This window comes from Dendrobates tinctorius, unplaced genomic scaffold (genome assembly GCF_039654945.1).
Source record: "Dendrobates tinctorius isolate UK_male_01 unplaced genomic scaffold, ASM3965494v1 ptg000028l, whole genome shotgun sequence".
In the NCBI taxonomy this organism is placed as follows: Eukaryota; Metazoa; Chordata; class Amphibia; order Anura; family Dendrobatidae; genus Dendrobates; species Dendrobates tinctorius.
In genome coordinates, this window is record NW_027361696.1 from 72961408 (window position 1) to 72978461 (window position 17054).

Consider the following 17054-nt stretch of genomic DNA (forward strand, 5'->3'; position numbering starts at 1 on the left):
TCGATGCAGTATTACCAGTTGTGTGAGCGGTATTTGAAAAATCAGTCCACAACATTGTCATGAAACCCCTGTCTACAACGCCACTTCTGCTGTGTGCACCACGAACACCTCTGCCAAGCTGCCCCTGGCCCGTACGGCTCGTGTGAGAACCATCACCGCTGCTGTGTGCTGGGAATGCCTTAAGCAACCGATTTACCAGAGTTGCTTGTTTATTAGCCAATATTAGGTCAAGGTTCTCCTGTGGCATGATGTTTTGTAATTTGCCTTTATAGCGTGGATCCAGGATGCTGGCCAACCAGTAGTCGTCATCGTTCATCATTTTGGCAATGCGGGGGTCCCTTTTTAGGATCCGCAAGGCATAATCTGACATGTGGGCCAATGTTCCCGGTGTCAATGATGCACTGCGAGTGCTGGGTGGAGGAGCACTTTCTGGCAAATCCACATCCCTCCAGTCATGCACAAACCCTGTACCAGACCTTGCCACGCCAACATTTTCACTTGCCCCACGAGATGCATCCTCCTCCCCTAAGTAATCATCCCCATCATCCTCCTCCTCCTCTTCTTCCTCCACCTCGTCCAGGAGAGGTCCCTGAGCAGACAATGGCTGAATGTCATCAAGGATTCCCTCCTCCTCTTCCTCCTCATCAACATTGGCTGCAGACGCCTGCTCCTTAAGGTGCGTCAAAGTTTGCATGAGCAGACGCATAAGTGGGATGCTCATGCTTAGGATGGCGTCGTCTGCGCTTACCAGCCGTGTGCATTCCTCAAAACACTGAAGGACTTTACAAAGGTCTTTCAGCTTCGACCACTGCACACCTGTCAACTCCATGTCTGCTCTCAAAGTGCCTGGCCGTGTATCCTCCCACAAATGCATTATGGCCTGCCTCTGCTCGCACAGCCGCTCCACCATGTGCAGGGTGGAGTTCCACCTTGTTGCAATGTCGATAATGAGGCGGTGGTTGGGAAGGTGGAGCAATCGCTGCAGCTTCTGCATACGAACGGATTGTACAGGTGACCGTCGGATGTGCGCGCACAGTCTTCGCACCTTCTGGAGCAGGGCTGTTAACTCCGGATAATTTTTGAGGAAGCACTGCACCACCAGGTTCAAGGTGTGAGCCAAGCAAGGTATGTGGCTGAGTTTTGAAAGGGCTATGGCTGCCACAAAATTACGACCGTTATCACTAACTACCTTGCCTGCCTCAAGATGTACACTGCCCAGCCATGACTCCGTTTGTCGCTTCAAGTACTCGGCCAGCACCTCGGCGGTGTGTCTGTCGCCCAAACACATCATCTGCAACACAGCCTGCTGACGCTTTCCACTAGCTGCTCGATAGGGGGACTCATCGTGTGCAACAGTGGCAGCTGCAGATGGAGTGCTCGTACGACTGCGCTCTGTGGACGAGCTTTCGCTTCTGGAGGAGGAGGAGGATGAGGGTCGAACGCCTACAGCCAACTGTTTCCTATACCGTGGGCTAGGCAGCACTGTCCCACCACTGCTGTCCCCTGTGGACCCTGCATCCACCACATTAACCCAGTGCACAGTGATGGACACGTAACGGCCCTGGCCATGCCGACTGGACCATGCATCAGTTGTGAGGTGCACCTTTCCGCTCACTGACTGCTTGAGTGCATGGACAATGCGGTCTTTCACATGATGGTGGAGGGCTGGGATGGCTTTGCGAGAGAAGAAGTGGCGACTGGGTAGGTCATAGCGTGGTACTGCATAGGCCATGAGTTCGCGGAAAGCTGTGCTTTCCACCAACCGAAAGGGCATCATCTCAAACGAGATTAGTTTGGCAATGTGGGCGTTCAAACCCAGTGTACGCGGATGAGAGACTGAGTACTTTCTTGACCTACTCATAGTGTCTGGGAGGGTGAGCTGGACTTGAGAGCTGCATATGGTGGAAGTAGAGGTGGACAGGGTGGACTGAGAGAGGGTTGATGATGTTGATGGAGTTGGTGTTCTTTCTGATGGCCTAGAATCAGTCTTTCGTTGATATAACAGTGGGATTCCCTGACTGCTGTGGTCTTGCAACGACACCTCAACATTTGCTGCTGTGCTAACCGGTGGGCTTACAGTGGGGGAAACAATGTAGCGTTGCTGACTACCTTCGTTGTGATCAGTTGCACATGTGGCACTTGAGGTTTGGTGTTGTGTCCACGCTTGCAAGTGCATGCTGGTTAAATGTCTAAGCATGCAACTGGTATTCAAATTTTTCAGATTTTTCCCTCGGCTAAAGGTCTTTGCGCACTTCTTACAGATAACCTTGGCCTGATCATGAGGATTTTGTTCAAAAAAGTGCCACACTGCACTCTTCCTACTTTGGCAGACATTTTGCGGCCTAGCACGCTGTGATCTTTTGACCCTCTGGACAAGCTGTCCAGCAACTCTTTTGATGTTTGGAACCTGTCTTTGGAGTGCTCCGGGCCTGCCAGATAACAGCTGTTGCGATGTCGATGTCTGCTGTGGATGCTCCTCATCTGAGCTATTGGAAGCAGCACCCTCTTCCCCCAATGGATGCCAATCTGGGTCAACAACTGGGTCATCCATCACCTCCTCTTCTATGTCATGTGCACCTTCCTCTGTGTCACCGTGTATGGTGGTATAGTGTGCGGGAAGGGGCACCTGAGTCTCATCAGGGTCAGAATCTGGCTCTGTACACTGCGAGGACAATGTAATGCTCTGAGTGAATGTACCAGCAGAATCATCCATCAGCGGCTGTGCATCAGTGCACTCCATGTCAGATTCATCTTGGCCTGGGTAATTCACCATTTGACTTGATAATCCAGGCATGATATGTGAAAACAGCTCCATGGAGTAATCAGTAGTATGGCCTGCGTCATCCTTCAATCTTGGTTGATGTGAAGGACACAAGGAAAGGTGTGGTTCATGAACATGAGCCTCCAATGACGACTCAGTGCTTTTACTTTTTACAACTGAAGAAGAGGAGGCGATAGAGCTGGAGGCTGAGTCAGCAATGTAAGACAAAACCTTTTCCTGATGCTCTGGCTTTAAAAGCGGTTTGCCAACTCCTAGAAAACTAAGCGTTCGAGGCCTTATGTAGCCAGACGATGACGCAGGGTCAGCACCTCCTGCATTCGGTCCTATTTTGCTCTTGCCACTACCATCAGATCCACCACCAACACCATCATTACCAGCTGCCAACCCCCGCCCAATTCCACGGCCTCTTCCACCAGCCTTCCTCATTTTTGGTAGAAATGTAGACAAAATCCAACCAACTATATAGTAATGTAAAAAAGGTACAAGGTGTCTATAGGACAGGGGAGATTTTGAATTTCTGCACACACTTTTGGACACTGGACACTTTTGGATTGTGTGAGGCCCACTGATATCTGAGCGCTATGTGACAGGCTCGATGGCACAGCTGTGACAAAAGTGACGAGAGGATAAGGGAGATTTTGAATATCTGCACACACTTTTGGACAGTGGACACTTTTGGATTGTGTGAGGCCCACTGATATCTGAGCGCTATGTGACAGGCTCGATGGCACTGCTGTGACAAAAGTGACTAGAGGATAAGGGAGATTTTGAGTATCTGCACACACTTTTGGACACTGGACACTTTTGGATTGTGTGAGGCCCACTGATATCTCAGCGCTATGTGACAGACTCGATGGCACTGCTGTGACAAAAGTGACTAGAGGATAAGGGAGATTTTGAATTTCTGCACACACTTGTGGACAGTGGACACATTTGGATTGTGTGAGGCCCACTGATATCTGAGTGCTATGTGACAGGCTCGATGGCACTGCTGTGACAAAAGTGACTAGAGGATAAGGGAGATTTTGAATATCTGCACACACTTTTGGACACTGGACACTTTTGGATTGTGTGAGGCCCACTGATATCTGAGCGCTATGTGACAGGCTCGATGGCACTGCTGTGACAAAAGTGACTAGAGGATAAGGGAGATTTTGAATATCTGCACACACTTTTGGACACTGGACACTTTTGGATTGTGTGAGGCCCACTGATATCTCAGCGCTATGTGACAGGCTCGATGGCACTGCTGTGACAAAAGTGACTAGAGGATAAGGGAGATTTTGAATTTCTGCACACACTTGTGGACAGTGGACACTTTTGGATTGTATGAGGCCCACTGATATCTGAGAGCTATGTGACAGGCTAGATGTCACAGCTGTGACAAAAGTGACTAGAGGATAAGGGAGATTTTGAATTTCTGCACACACTTGTGGACAGTGGACACTTTTGGATTGTGTGAGGCCCACTGATATCTGAGCGCTATGTGACAGGCTCGATGGCACTGCTGTGACAAAAGTGACTAGAGGATAAGGGAGATTTTGAATTTCTGCACACACTTGTGGACAGTGGACACTTTTGGATTGTGTGAGGCCCACTGATATCTGAGCGCTATGTGACAGGCTCGATGGCACAGCTGTGACAAAAGTGACTAGAGGATAAGGGAGATTTTGAATTTCTGCACACACTTGTGGACAGTGGACACTTTTGGATTGTGTGAGGCCCACTGATATCTGAGCGCTATGTAACAGGCTCGATGGCACAGCTGTGACAAAAGTGACTAGAGGATAAGGGAGATTGGATTGCTTTTAAAAAACCAGTTTGCGGAGCAGTGGGTAAACAGCAATGCCAGCCTGTCAGGAAGCCTTAGAAGGCAGCCCAACAACCAACACCACTGATACACCACTATATAGCCTCCCCTTGCACTGCACACACAGTGACTGGTGTGTTGTGCAGGCCAAATTGCTAGCAGCAGAAGCAGTTTTTTTTAATTCTCAGCAGGACAAAAAAAAAAAATTGGGATTGCTTTTAAAAAAGCAGTTTGCGGAGCAGTGGGTAAACAGCAATGCCAGCCTGTCAGGAAGCCTTAAAAGGCAGCCCAACAACCAACACCAATGATACACCACTATATAGCCTCCCTTTGCACTGCACACACAGTGACTGGTGTGTTGTGCAGGCCAAATCGCTAGCAGCAGAAGCAGTTTTTTTGTCTTCTTCCCTGCCTAACGCTCTCCCTACAGAATCAGCAGCAACCTCTCCCTATACTAAGATCGGCAGAAGTAAGATGGCGGTCGGCGTGCACGCCCTTTTATACCCCCTGTGACGCCCACCAAAGCAAGCCAATCACTTGCATGCCCTTCTGAAAGATGGTGGTGACCCGTGCCTATGTCATCACGTTGCCCACAGTGTCCGTGGATCCTGATTGGCTGAAAAAGAGCGCAAAACAAACTTTTGAAACGCGACTTTGGTGCGTAAGTCGCCGACCTTGTGGCCGACCTCATCCTAGGGTCGGGTTTCGTTTCATGAAACCCGACTTTGCCAAAAGTCGGCGACTTTTGAATTTTTTCGACCCGTTTCGCTCAACTCTAGCGATAGGCACTATATCTAGTTGTAGTCAATAAAGGCAGGAGAAGCATAGTGGTGGGTCTTGACCCAGATAAGGCCTTTGATAGAGTTTCCTGGAATTATTTATATAAACTGTTAGAGGTCAGAGGTAGAGTTGAGCGAAACGGGTCGAAAAATTTCAAAAGTCGCTGACTTTTGGCCAAGTCGGGTTTCATGAAACGAAACCCGACCCTAGGATGAGGTCGCCACGAGGTCGGCGACTTACGCGCCAAAGTCGCGTTTCAAAAGTTTGTTTTGCGCTCTTTTTCAGCCAATCAGGATCCACGGACACTGTGGGCAACGTGATGACATAGGCACGGGTCACCACCATCTTTCAGAAGGGCATGCAAGTGATTGGCTTGCTTTGGTGGGCGTCACAGGGAGTATAAAAGGGCGTGCACGCCGACCGCCATCTTTCTTCTGCCGATCTTAGCATAGGGAGAGGTTGCTGCTGATTCTGTAGGGAGAGCGTTAGGCAGGGAAGAAGAAAAAAAATCTGCTTCTGCTGCTAGCGATTTTGCCTGTACAACACACCAGTCACTGTGTGTGCAGTGCAAGGGGAGGCTATATAGTGGTGTATCAGTGGTGTTGGTTGTTGGGCTGCCTTCTAAGGCTTCCTGACATTCCTGCATTGCTGTTTACCCACTGCTCCGCAAACTGCTTTTTTAAAAGCAATCCCAATTTTTTTTTTTTGTCCTGCTGAGAAGAAAAAAAAACTGCTTCTGTTGCTAGCGATTTTGCCTGTACAACACACCAGTCACTGTATGTGCAGTGCAAGGGGAGGCTATATAGTGGTGTATCAGTGGTGTTGGTTGTTGGACTGCCTTCTAAGGCTTCCTGACATTCCTGCATTGCTGTTTACCCACTGCTCCGCAAACTGCTTTTTTTAAAAGCAATCCCAATTTTTTTTTTTTGTCCTGCTGAGGTACTGAGCGTGCATTTTTTCACACCATACAGCGGTGTACGCTCCTCACACAGTACCGTGTAACGGCTGTTATCACAGCCACAGTGAAGCTATCAGTGTGTCACTCTGTGAGAATAAAACGAGGACATGTTCCGTTCTTACAGACCTGCACTCTAGGGAGATTCCTATTCTGCCCAATTCTACATACACCTTGTAGTTTGTGATACACTAGCCAATTTCTGCCTGTGACATAGCGCTGTGATATTCAGTGGGCCTCACACAATCCATAAGTGTCCAGTGTCCACAAGTGTGTGCAGAAATTCAAAATCTCACTTATCCTCTAGTCACTTTGGTCACAGCTGTGCCATCGAGCCTGTCACATAGCGCTCAGATATTAATTGGGCCTCACACAATCCAAAAATGTCCAGTGTCCACAAGTGTCTGCTGAAATTCAAAATCTCACTTATCCTCTAGTCACTTTGGTCACAGCTGTGCCATCGAGCCTGTCACATAGCGGTCAGATATTCATTGGGCCTCACACAATCCAAAAGTGTCCAGTGTCCACAAGTGTCTGCTGAAATTCAAAATCTCACTTATCCTCTAGTCACTTTGGTCACAGCTGTGCCATCGAGCCTGTCACAAAGCGCTCAGATATTCATTGGGCCTCACACAATCCAAAAGTGTCCAGTGTCCACAAGTGTGTGCAGAAATTCAAAATCTCCCTTATCCTCTAGTCACTTTGGTCACAGCTGTGCCATCGAGCCTGTCACATAGCGCTCAGATATTCATTGGGCCTCACACAATCCAAAAGTGTCCAGTGTCCACAAGTGTCTGCTGAAATTCAAAATCTCCCTTATCCTCTAGTCACTTTGGTCACAGCTGTGCCATCGAGCCTGTCACATAGCGCTCAGATATTCATTGGGCCTCACACAATCCAAAAGTGTCCAGTGTCCACAAGTGTCTGCTGAAATTCAAAATCTCACTTATCCTCTAGTCACTTTGGTCACAGCTGTGCCATCGAGCCTTTCACATAGCGCTCAGATATTCATTGGGCCTCACACAATCCAAAAGTGTCCAGTGTCCACAAGTGTGTGCAGAAATTCAAAATCTCCCTTTTCCTCTAGTCACTTTGGTCACAGCTGTGCCATCGAGCCTGTCACATAGCGCTCAGATATTCATTGGGCCTCACACAATCCAAAAGTGTCCAGTGTCCACAAGTGTCTGCTGAAATTCAAAATCTCACTTATCCTCTAGTCACTTTGGTCACAGCTGTGCCATCGAGCCTGTCACATAGCGCTCAGATATTCATTGGGCCTCACACAATCCAAAAGTGTCCAGTGTCCACAAGTGTCTGCTGAAATTCAAAATCTCCCTTATCCTCTAGTCACTTTGGTCACAGCTGTGCCATCGAGCCTGTCACATAGCGCTCAGATATTCATTGGGCCTCACACAATCCAAAAGTGTCCAGTGTCCACAAGTGTATGCAGAAATTCAAAATCTCCCTTATCCTCTAGTCACTTTGGTCACAGCTGTGCCATCGAGCCTGTCACATAGCGCTCAGATATTCATTGGGCCTCACACAATCCAAAAGTGTCCAGTGTCCACAAGTGTCTGCTGAAATTCAAAATCTCACTTATCCTCTAGTCACTTTGGTCACAGCTGTGCCATCGAGCCTGTCACATAGCGGTCAGATATTCATTGGGCCTCACACAATCCAAAAGTGTCCAGTGTCCACAAGTGTCTGCTGAAATTCAAAATCTTACTTATCCTCTAGTCACTTTGGTCACAGCTGTGCCATCGAGCCTGTCACATAGCGCTCAGATATTCATTGGGCCTCACACAATCCAAAAGTGTCCAGTGTCCACAAGTGTCTGCTGAAATTCAAAATCTCCCTTATCCTCTAGTCACTTTGGTCACAGCTGTGCCATCGAGCCTGTCACATAGCGCTCAGATATTCATTGGGCCTCACACAATCCAAAAGTGTCCAGTGTCCACAAGTGTGTGCAGAAATTCAAAATCTCCCTTATCCTCTAGTCACTTTGGTCACAGCTGTGCCATCGAGCCTGTCACATAGCGCTCAGATATTCATTGGGCCTCACACAATCCAAAAGTGTCCAGTGTCCACAAGTGTCTGCTGAAATTCAAAATCTCACTTATCCTCTAGTCACTTTGGTCACAGCTGTGCCATCGAGCCTGTCACATAGCGCTGATATTCATTGGGCCTCACACAATCCAAAAGTGTCCAGTGTCCACAAGTGTCTGCAGAAATTCAAAATCTCTCCTGTCCTATAGACACCTTGTACCTTGTTTTACATTACTATATAGTTTGTTGGATTTTGTCTACATTTCTACCAAAAGTGAGGAAGGCTGGTGGAAGAGGCCGTGGAATTGGGCGGGGGTTGGCAGCTGGTAATGATGGTGTTGGTGGTGGATCTGATGGTAGTGGCAAGAGCAAAATAGGAACGAATGCAGGAGGTGTTGAGCCTGCGTCATCGTCTGGCTACATAAGGCCTCGAACGCTTAGTTTTCTAGGAGTTGGCAAACCGCTTTTAAAGCCAGAGCATCAGGAAAAAGTTTTGTCTTACATTCTCCTCTTCTTCAGTTGTAAAAAGTAAAAGCACTGAGTCGTCATTGGAGGCTCATGTTCATGAACCACACCTTTCCTTGTGTCCTTCACCCCAACCAAGATTGAAGGATGACGCAGGCCATACTACTGATTACTCCATGGAGCTGTTTTCACATACCATGCCTGGATTATCAAGTGAAATGGTGAATTACCCAGGCCAAGATGAATCTGACATGGAGTGCACTGATGCACAGCCGCTGATGGATGATTCTGCTGGTACATTCACTCAGAGCACTACATTGTCCTCGCAGTGTACAGAGCCAGATTCTGACCCTGATGAGACTCAGGTGCCCCTTCCCGCACACTATACCACCATACACGGTGACACAGAGGAAGGTGCACATGACATAGAAGAGGAGGTGATGGATGACCCAGTTGTTGACCCAGATTGGCATCCATTGGGGGAAGAGGGTGCTGCTTCCAATAGCTCAGATGAGGAGCATCCACAGCAGACATCGACATCGCAACAGCTGTTATCTGGCAGGCCCGGAGCACTCCAAAGACAGGTTGCAAACATCAAAAGAGTTGCTGGACAGCTTGTCCTGACGGTCAAAAGATCACAGCGTGCTATGCCGCAAAATGTCTGCCAAAGTAGGAAGAGTGCAGTGTGGCACTTTTTTGAACAAAATCCTCATGATCAGGCCAAGGTTATCTGTAAGAAGTGCGCAAAGACCTTTAGCCGAGGGAAAAATCTGAAAAATTTGAATACCAGTTGCATGCTTAGACATTTAACCAGCATGCACTTGCAAGCATGGACACAACACCAAACCTCAAGTGCCACATGTGCAACTGATCACAACGAAGGTAGTCAGCAACGCTACATTGTTTCCCCCACTGTAAGCCCACCGGTTAGCACAGCAGCAAATGTTGAGGTGTCGTTGCAAGACCACAGCAGTCAGGGAATCCCACTGTTATATCAACGAAAGACTGATTCTAGGCCATCAGAAAGAACAACAACTCCATCATCATCATCAACCCTCTCTCAGTCCGCCCTGTCCACCGCTACTTCCACCATATGCAGCTCTCAAGTCCAGCTCACCCTCCCAGACACTATGAGTAGGTCAAGAAAGTACTCAGTCTCTCATCCACGTACACTGGGTTTGAACGCCCACATTGCCAAACTCATCTCGTTTGAGATGATGCCCTTTCGGTTGGTGGAAAGCACAGCTTTCCGCGAACTCATGGCCTATGCAGTACCACGCTATGACCTACCCAGTCGCCACTTCTTCTCTCGCAAAGCCATCCCAGCCCTCCATCATCATGTGAAAGACCGCATTGTCCATGCACTCAAGCAGTCAGTGAGCGGAAAGGTGCACCTCACAACTGATGCATGGTCCAGTCGGCATGGCCAGGGCCGTTACGTGTCCATCACTGCGCACTGGGTTAATGTGGTGGATGCAGGGTCCACAGGGGACAGCGGTGGTGGGACAGTGCTGCCTAGCCCATGGTATAGGAAACAGTTGGCTGTAGGCGTTCGACCCTCCTCCTCCTCCAGAAGCGAAAGCTCGTCCACAGAGCGCAGTCGTACGAGCACTCCATCTGCAGCTGCCACTGTTGCACACGATGTGTCCCCCTATCGAGCAGCTAGTGGAAAGCGTCAGCAGGCTGTGTTGCAGATGTTGTGTTTGGGCAACAGACACACCGCCGAGGTGCTGGCCGAGTACTTGAAGCGACAAACTGAGTCATGGCTGGGCAGTGTACATCTTGAGGCAGGCAAGGTAGTTAGTGATAACGGCCGTAATTTTGTGGCAGCCATAGCCCTTTCAAAACTCAGCCATATACCTTGCTTGGCTCACACCTTGAACCTGGTGGTGCAGTGCTTCCTCAAAAATTATCCGGAGTTAGCAGCCCTGCTCCAGAAGGTGCGAAGACTGTGCGCGCACATCCGCCGGTCGCCTATACACTCCGTTCGTATGCAGAAGCTGCAGCGATTGCTCCACGTTCCCAACCACCGCCTCATTATCGACATTGCAACAAGGTGGAACTCCACCCTGCACATGGTGGAGCGGCTGTGCGAGCAGAGGCAGGCCATAATGCATTTGTGGGAGGATACACGGCCAGGCACTTTGAGAGCAGACATGGAGTTGACAGGTGTGCAGTGGTCGAAGCTGAAAGACCTCTGTAAAGTCCTTCAGTGTTTTGAGGAATGCACACGGCTGGTAAGCGCAGACGACGCCATCCTAAGCATGAGCATCCCACTTATGCGTCTGCTCATGCAAACTTTGACGCACCTTAAGGAGCAGGCGTCTGCAGCCAATGTTGATGAGGAGGAAGAGGAGGAGGGAATCCTTGATGACATTCAGCCATTGTCTGCTCAGGGACCTCTCCTGGACGAGGTGGAGGAAGAAGAGGAGGAGGAGGATGATGGGGATGATTACTTAGGGGAGGAGGATGCATCTCGTGGGGCAAGTGAAAATGTTGGCGTGGCAAGGTCTGGTACAGGGTTTGTGCGTGACTGGAGGGATGTGGATTTTCCAGAAAGTGCTCCTCCAACCAGCACTCGCAGTGCATCATTGACACCGGGAACATTGGCCCACATGTCAGATTATGCCTTGCAGATCCTAAAAAGGGACCCACGCATTGCCAAAATGATGAACGATGACGACTACTGGTTGGCCAGCATCCTGGATCCACGCTATAAAGGCAAATTACAAAACATCATGCCACAGGAGAACCTTGACCTAATATTGGCTAATAAACAAGCAACTCTGGTAAATCAGTTGCTTGAGGCATTCCCAGCACACAGCAGCGGTGATGGTTATCACACGAGCCGTACGGGCTGGGGGCAGCTTGGCAGAGGTGTTCGTGGTGCACACAGCAGAAGTGGCGTTGGAGACAGGGGTTTCATGACAATGTTGTGGACTGATTTTTCAAATACCGCTCACACAACTGGTAATACTGCATCGATGGAAAGTGACAGGAGACAGCAGTTGTCAACTATGGTTACAAACTACTTTTCCTCCCATATCGATGTTCTCCCACACAGGTCATTCCCCTTTGACTATTGGGCCGCTAAACTGGACACCTGGCCTGAATTGGCCCAATATGCCTTACAGGAGCTCGCTTGCCCAGCTGCAAGTGTGCTATCGGAAAGAGTCTTCAGTGCAGCTGGATCAATCCTGACAGAAAAAAGGACCCGTCTGTCAACCCTAAATGTGGATGATCTAACCTTCATTAAAATGAACCATGCATGGGTTTCCAAGGATTTTGTCCCACCTTCCCCTGATGACACATAGGGTGACAGAAAAATGGCTTGCTTTGGTCCACCTCTTCCTGGTACTTCACCTATTTCGCCTTTTGCATCAGCTGAATGTCCAACATCAACATATGCCACTTTCTAAAACTCCCTAACTGTGCTGCCTCCCCCCCATGGCCGGGGTCACCACCTAGCGCACGACACCGTGCGAGTGCCGTTGCCCTGGACAGGTGGGTAGGCCGACTCTTGGGTGCGGGCACTGGCACAGGGTCCCTCATAGTGCAATCAAGTGTCTCTGACGGTGGTGGTGCACACCCGCCGTCAGACACCCCGCTGTACTATGAGGGGCCCAGTGCCAGTACCGATGCCCACGAGTGGGCCCCCCTCCTTGGGCAGGGCCCCAGCATTTGCAATCTTTACCTCTCCCTGCTCCTCCGCTGTGTAATCTGGGCCGTCAAATCCATACTGTGCCTGACACCGTCTGAGCCTGCCTCCTGATGTATAGACATATATTTTGAATGTGTACGCTATCCATACATGTTATCCGGGGATACGGTACCCTTTCTAACCTTTGTGCAATCACGTGCAATCCATACTGGGCCTAACACCGTCTGAGCCTGCCTCCTGATGTATAGACATATATTTTGAATGTGTACGCTATCCATACATGTTATCCGGGGATACGGTACCCTTTCTAACCTTTGTGCAATCACGTGCAATCCATACTGGGCCTAACACCATCTGAGCCTGCCTCCTGATGTATAGACATATATTTTGAATGTGTACGCTATCCATACATGTTATCCGGGGATACGGTACCCTTTCTAACCTTTGTGCAATCACGTGCAATCCATACTGGGCCTAACACTGTCTGAGCCTGCCTCCTGATGTATTGACATATATTTTGAATGTGTACGCTATCCATACATGTTATCCGGGGATACTGTACCCTTTCTAACCTTTGTGCAATCACGTGCAATCCATACTGGGCCTAACACCGTCTGAGCCTGCCTCCTGATGTACAGACATATATTTTGAATGTGTACGCTATCCATACATGTTATCTGGGGATACGGTACCCTTTCTAACCTTTGTGCAATCACGTGCAATCCATACTGGGCCTAACACCGTCTGAGCCTGCCTCCTGATGTACAGACATATATTTTGAATGTGTACGCTATCCATACATGTTATCCGGGGATACGGTACCCTTTCTAACCTTTGTGCAATCACGTGCAATCTATACTGGGCCTAACACCGTCTGAGCCTGCCTCCTGATGTATAGACATATATTTTGAATGTGTACGCTATCCATACATGTTATCCGTGGATACGGTACCCTTTCTAACCTTTGTGCAATCACGTGCAATCCATACTGGGCCTAACACCGTCTGAGCCTGCCTCCTGATGTATAGACATATATTTTGAATGTGTACGCTATCCATACATGTTATCCGGGGATACGGTACCCTTTCTAACCTTTGTGCAATCACGTGCAATCCATACTGGGCCTAACACCGTCTGAGCCTGCCTCCTGATGTATAGACATATATTTTGAATGTGTACGCTATCCATACATGTTATCCGGGGATACGGTACCCTTTCTAACCTTTGTGCAATCACGTGCAATCCATACTGGGCGTGAGAACGGCTGGCGAGCTGTTAAGCAAGCTACAGCACCTGTGGTTTGCACACGTAAGTTTTCCATTTTTTCAGGAATGACAGTTAGGCCTAATTCCGGAACTGCGGTTGACCTGCACTTACTGGGAAATCATTGTTCGCGGGTAATAATTGTAATCAGTGATCCCCATCGCTAACGTTGTTCAGCGGGTTATCTGCACCTGTAAGCGACAAACGCTGGCCTTTTCAGTGTAGCGCACATTCAGCCACGGACATGTAAGGGCATGACACACCAGTTATTGGCCAATCTCATGTGCCAGAGCCTCACGTGTCCCTCTAGTAAGCCGGACTCGGACCGCGGGGCATGACGGAGTCTCGTTCGTTAACGGAATTAAGCTTGCAATGTGTGCATCTGTTCTGTAGCTGGCATGGTTGAGGTTTCCCAGGTGGAGTCGAATTTAACCGTAGGCTCCACTCCTGGTGGTGCCCTTCTGGACATTCCTTTAAGGTTCAGCTTTGCAACCATACTGCCCACGTAAAACAAACACTTTGCCTTCATGAACGCTGTTTGGAGGGTCATGACTCGTGGGAATAACGCCGCCCAATCAGTTAACCTGCTAGAGAGATCGTTCGTTGCTCCCAAGCATGACATCACACTCCCTAGGAAGAAGGTAATGCCACTGTGGCGACCGTACTCCTGGGGGCGACACAAGTGCCCTGATGCCCAGCCACTGCTCAATGAATCTGCTGGTACATTGACCCAGACCACTACATTCCCCTCGCACGCTACACGGCCTGAATCTGACCCTGATGAAACTCAGGTTACCCTTCCCATATACAGTTCCATCTTACACGGTGACAAAGAGGAAGCTGCAGATGAAAGTGCAGGTTCGGCCCACCCGCCATCAGACACACCACCGTACTATCAGGGGCCCTGTGCCAGTGCCGTCGCCAACGAGTGGGCCCCCCCCTGCTTGCTCAGGATCACAGCGCTTGCAAAGTTGAAATACTGTGCAGTGAGATGGAAGATGGGGACGACGAGGAGTCCAGACAAGTACAGGGATTCCCTAGCGAGGAGACTTATTTGATTGTTTTCAATGTTGGGACAGCAATTTTTGGGGAGCACTATACTCTGGAGAATGATAGATGGGGCCCACCATACACTGGAACATTCCAAAGGTGGACATCAGACACTGGAGCAGCATTTACAGGGCCCATTATACACTAGAGCATTAGAAATGGGGCCCATTATGTTTGGAGCATTATTTGGGCCCATAAGACAGTGGAGCTTCATCCATGGGGACCAACATATACTGTAGCATTATGTGGAGCTCATCATATACTGTTTCAAACATTATATGGGACCAATGATTCTGTATGGAGAAATAGATGGGCCTCGTCATGAGATGTAAAAAGTGAAGTATTTTTCATTGTACTATACCGCTATTTCTCTGCCGTATCGGAGGATGATGAGTTGTGGTATGTGTTAAAGGGGCGCTCTTTCGCCCAGGGCACATGAAAACCTGGAGCCAGCCCTACCCCCCCACAACTTTAGTCAAATAACCCCCATTTTTCAGTGCGTAACTTGTATTATGAAGTTAATTAAGGTTGACAAGCTGAATTGATGCTTTTGGCATTCAAATGGGCACTGTATGTGTGTTTCCTGTCCTCCTCTCACTGCCGACTTTTATTCTCCATTGACTTACATTGGGTTTCGTGTTTCGGGACGACCCCGACTTTTCCCTATAATCGGACGATCTTGCTCGACCCGACTTTTGGAAAAGTCGGGTTTCACGAAACGAAACGCAACCCTAAAAAACCAAAAGTCGCTCAACTCTAGTCCTCACACATAGCTGAGGATTCCTGCAGAGCGGTCACACACTGCCAGAACTCCTCCTGTGCTGGGACTTGTGGTGCCATAGCACCCTGTAGCACCACAATCTCTGCTGAAGAAAGAAGACAGAAGAAAGAAAAAAGAAGAGACAGTTCAACTGTAAGTATTACCTGATCCCTGAACCCTGCCCAATCTATCTTCATCCCCCCATCCCCCCCTTCCCCCTCTTTTTACCCCCTCCTCCCCCCTTTTGCGCTTGCGCCACCTCCGTGAGCACATTTAGCAGCCGCCGAGTGTTGATCGGTGACGAAGTTCACCGATCAACACTTGTGTTCGCTTTTTTTTCTCAACCCCCTGTGCGCCAACTCCGTACACACATCCCATAGCCGCCAAACTTTGATAAAGTGACGCAGTTCACTTATCAGAGCTTGTGCCTTCCGTTTTCCATTTTTTCACCCCCCTTTGCTCCACCTAACTACAAGTCTAACTGTTGATCCCTGCCCGGTCTCTCTTCATCCACCCCAATCACCCGCCATCCCCCCTTTCCCCTCTTCTTACTCCCTCCACCCCCCTTTGTGCAGCCGCCGAGCTTTGATTGGTGACGCAGTTCACCCCCCTTTGCGCCACCTGATTAAATCCGTAAGTGTTGATCCCTGCCCGATCTCTCCTCATCCACCCCAATCCCCCTTCCTCCTCTTTTTTACCCCCCCTCCACCCCCCTTTGCGCTGCCTCCGTGTGCACATTTAGCAACCGCTGAATTTTGATATGTGACGCAGTTCACTTATCAGAGCTCGTGACGGCTGTTTTCCATTTTTCTTTCTCTTTCTAACTTAATTTCCTTCTATGATGGAATCGCTGATTGGGTAGATCAAGGAAATGCTGTAGATATAGTATATCTTGACTTCAGCAAAGCATTTGACAAAGTATCTCACACAATCCTTATTGAAAAAATGACTAGGTATGGAATGGACAAGGCAACTGTTAGGTGGATTCATAACTTGCTTAGTGATCGGACCCAAAGAGTGGTCTAAATGGCTGCACATCCAGTTGGAAGAATGTCTCAAGTGGGGTACCACAGGGCTCTGTCCTGGGCCCTGTATTGTTCAACATCTTTATTAATGATTTAGATGAAGGAATTGAGGGTAAACTGATTAAATTTGCTGATGACACAAAGCTAGGAGGGATAGCTAATACTAGAGAAGAGAGAGAGAGGATTCAAAAAGACATAAATAAACTGGAGCAGTGGGCAGCAACTAACAGAATGGTTTTTAACAGGGAAAAATGCAAAGTACTACATCTGGGCAATAAAAATGAAAAAAGCATATACAGAATGGGAGGAATAGGGCTAAGCAACAGCACATGTGAAAAACACTTGGGTATACTAATAGATCACAGACTGAATATGAGTCAACAGTGTGATGCAGCAGCAAAAAAGGCAAATGCAATTCTAGAATGTATTATCAGAAGCATACAGTCTAGATCACGTG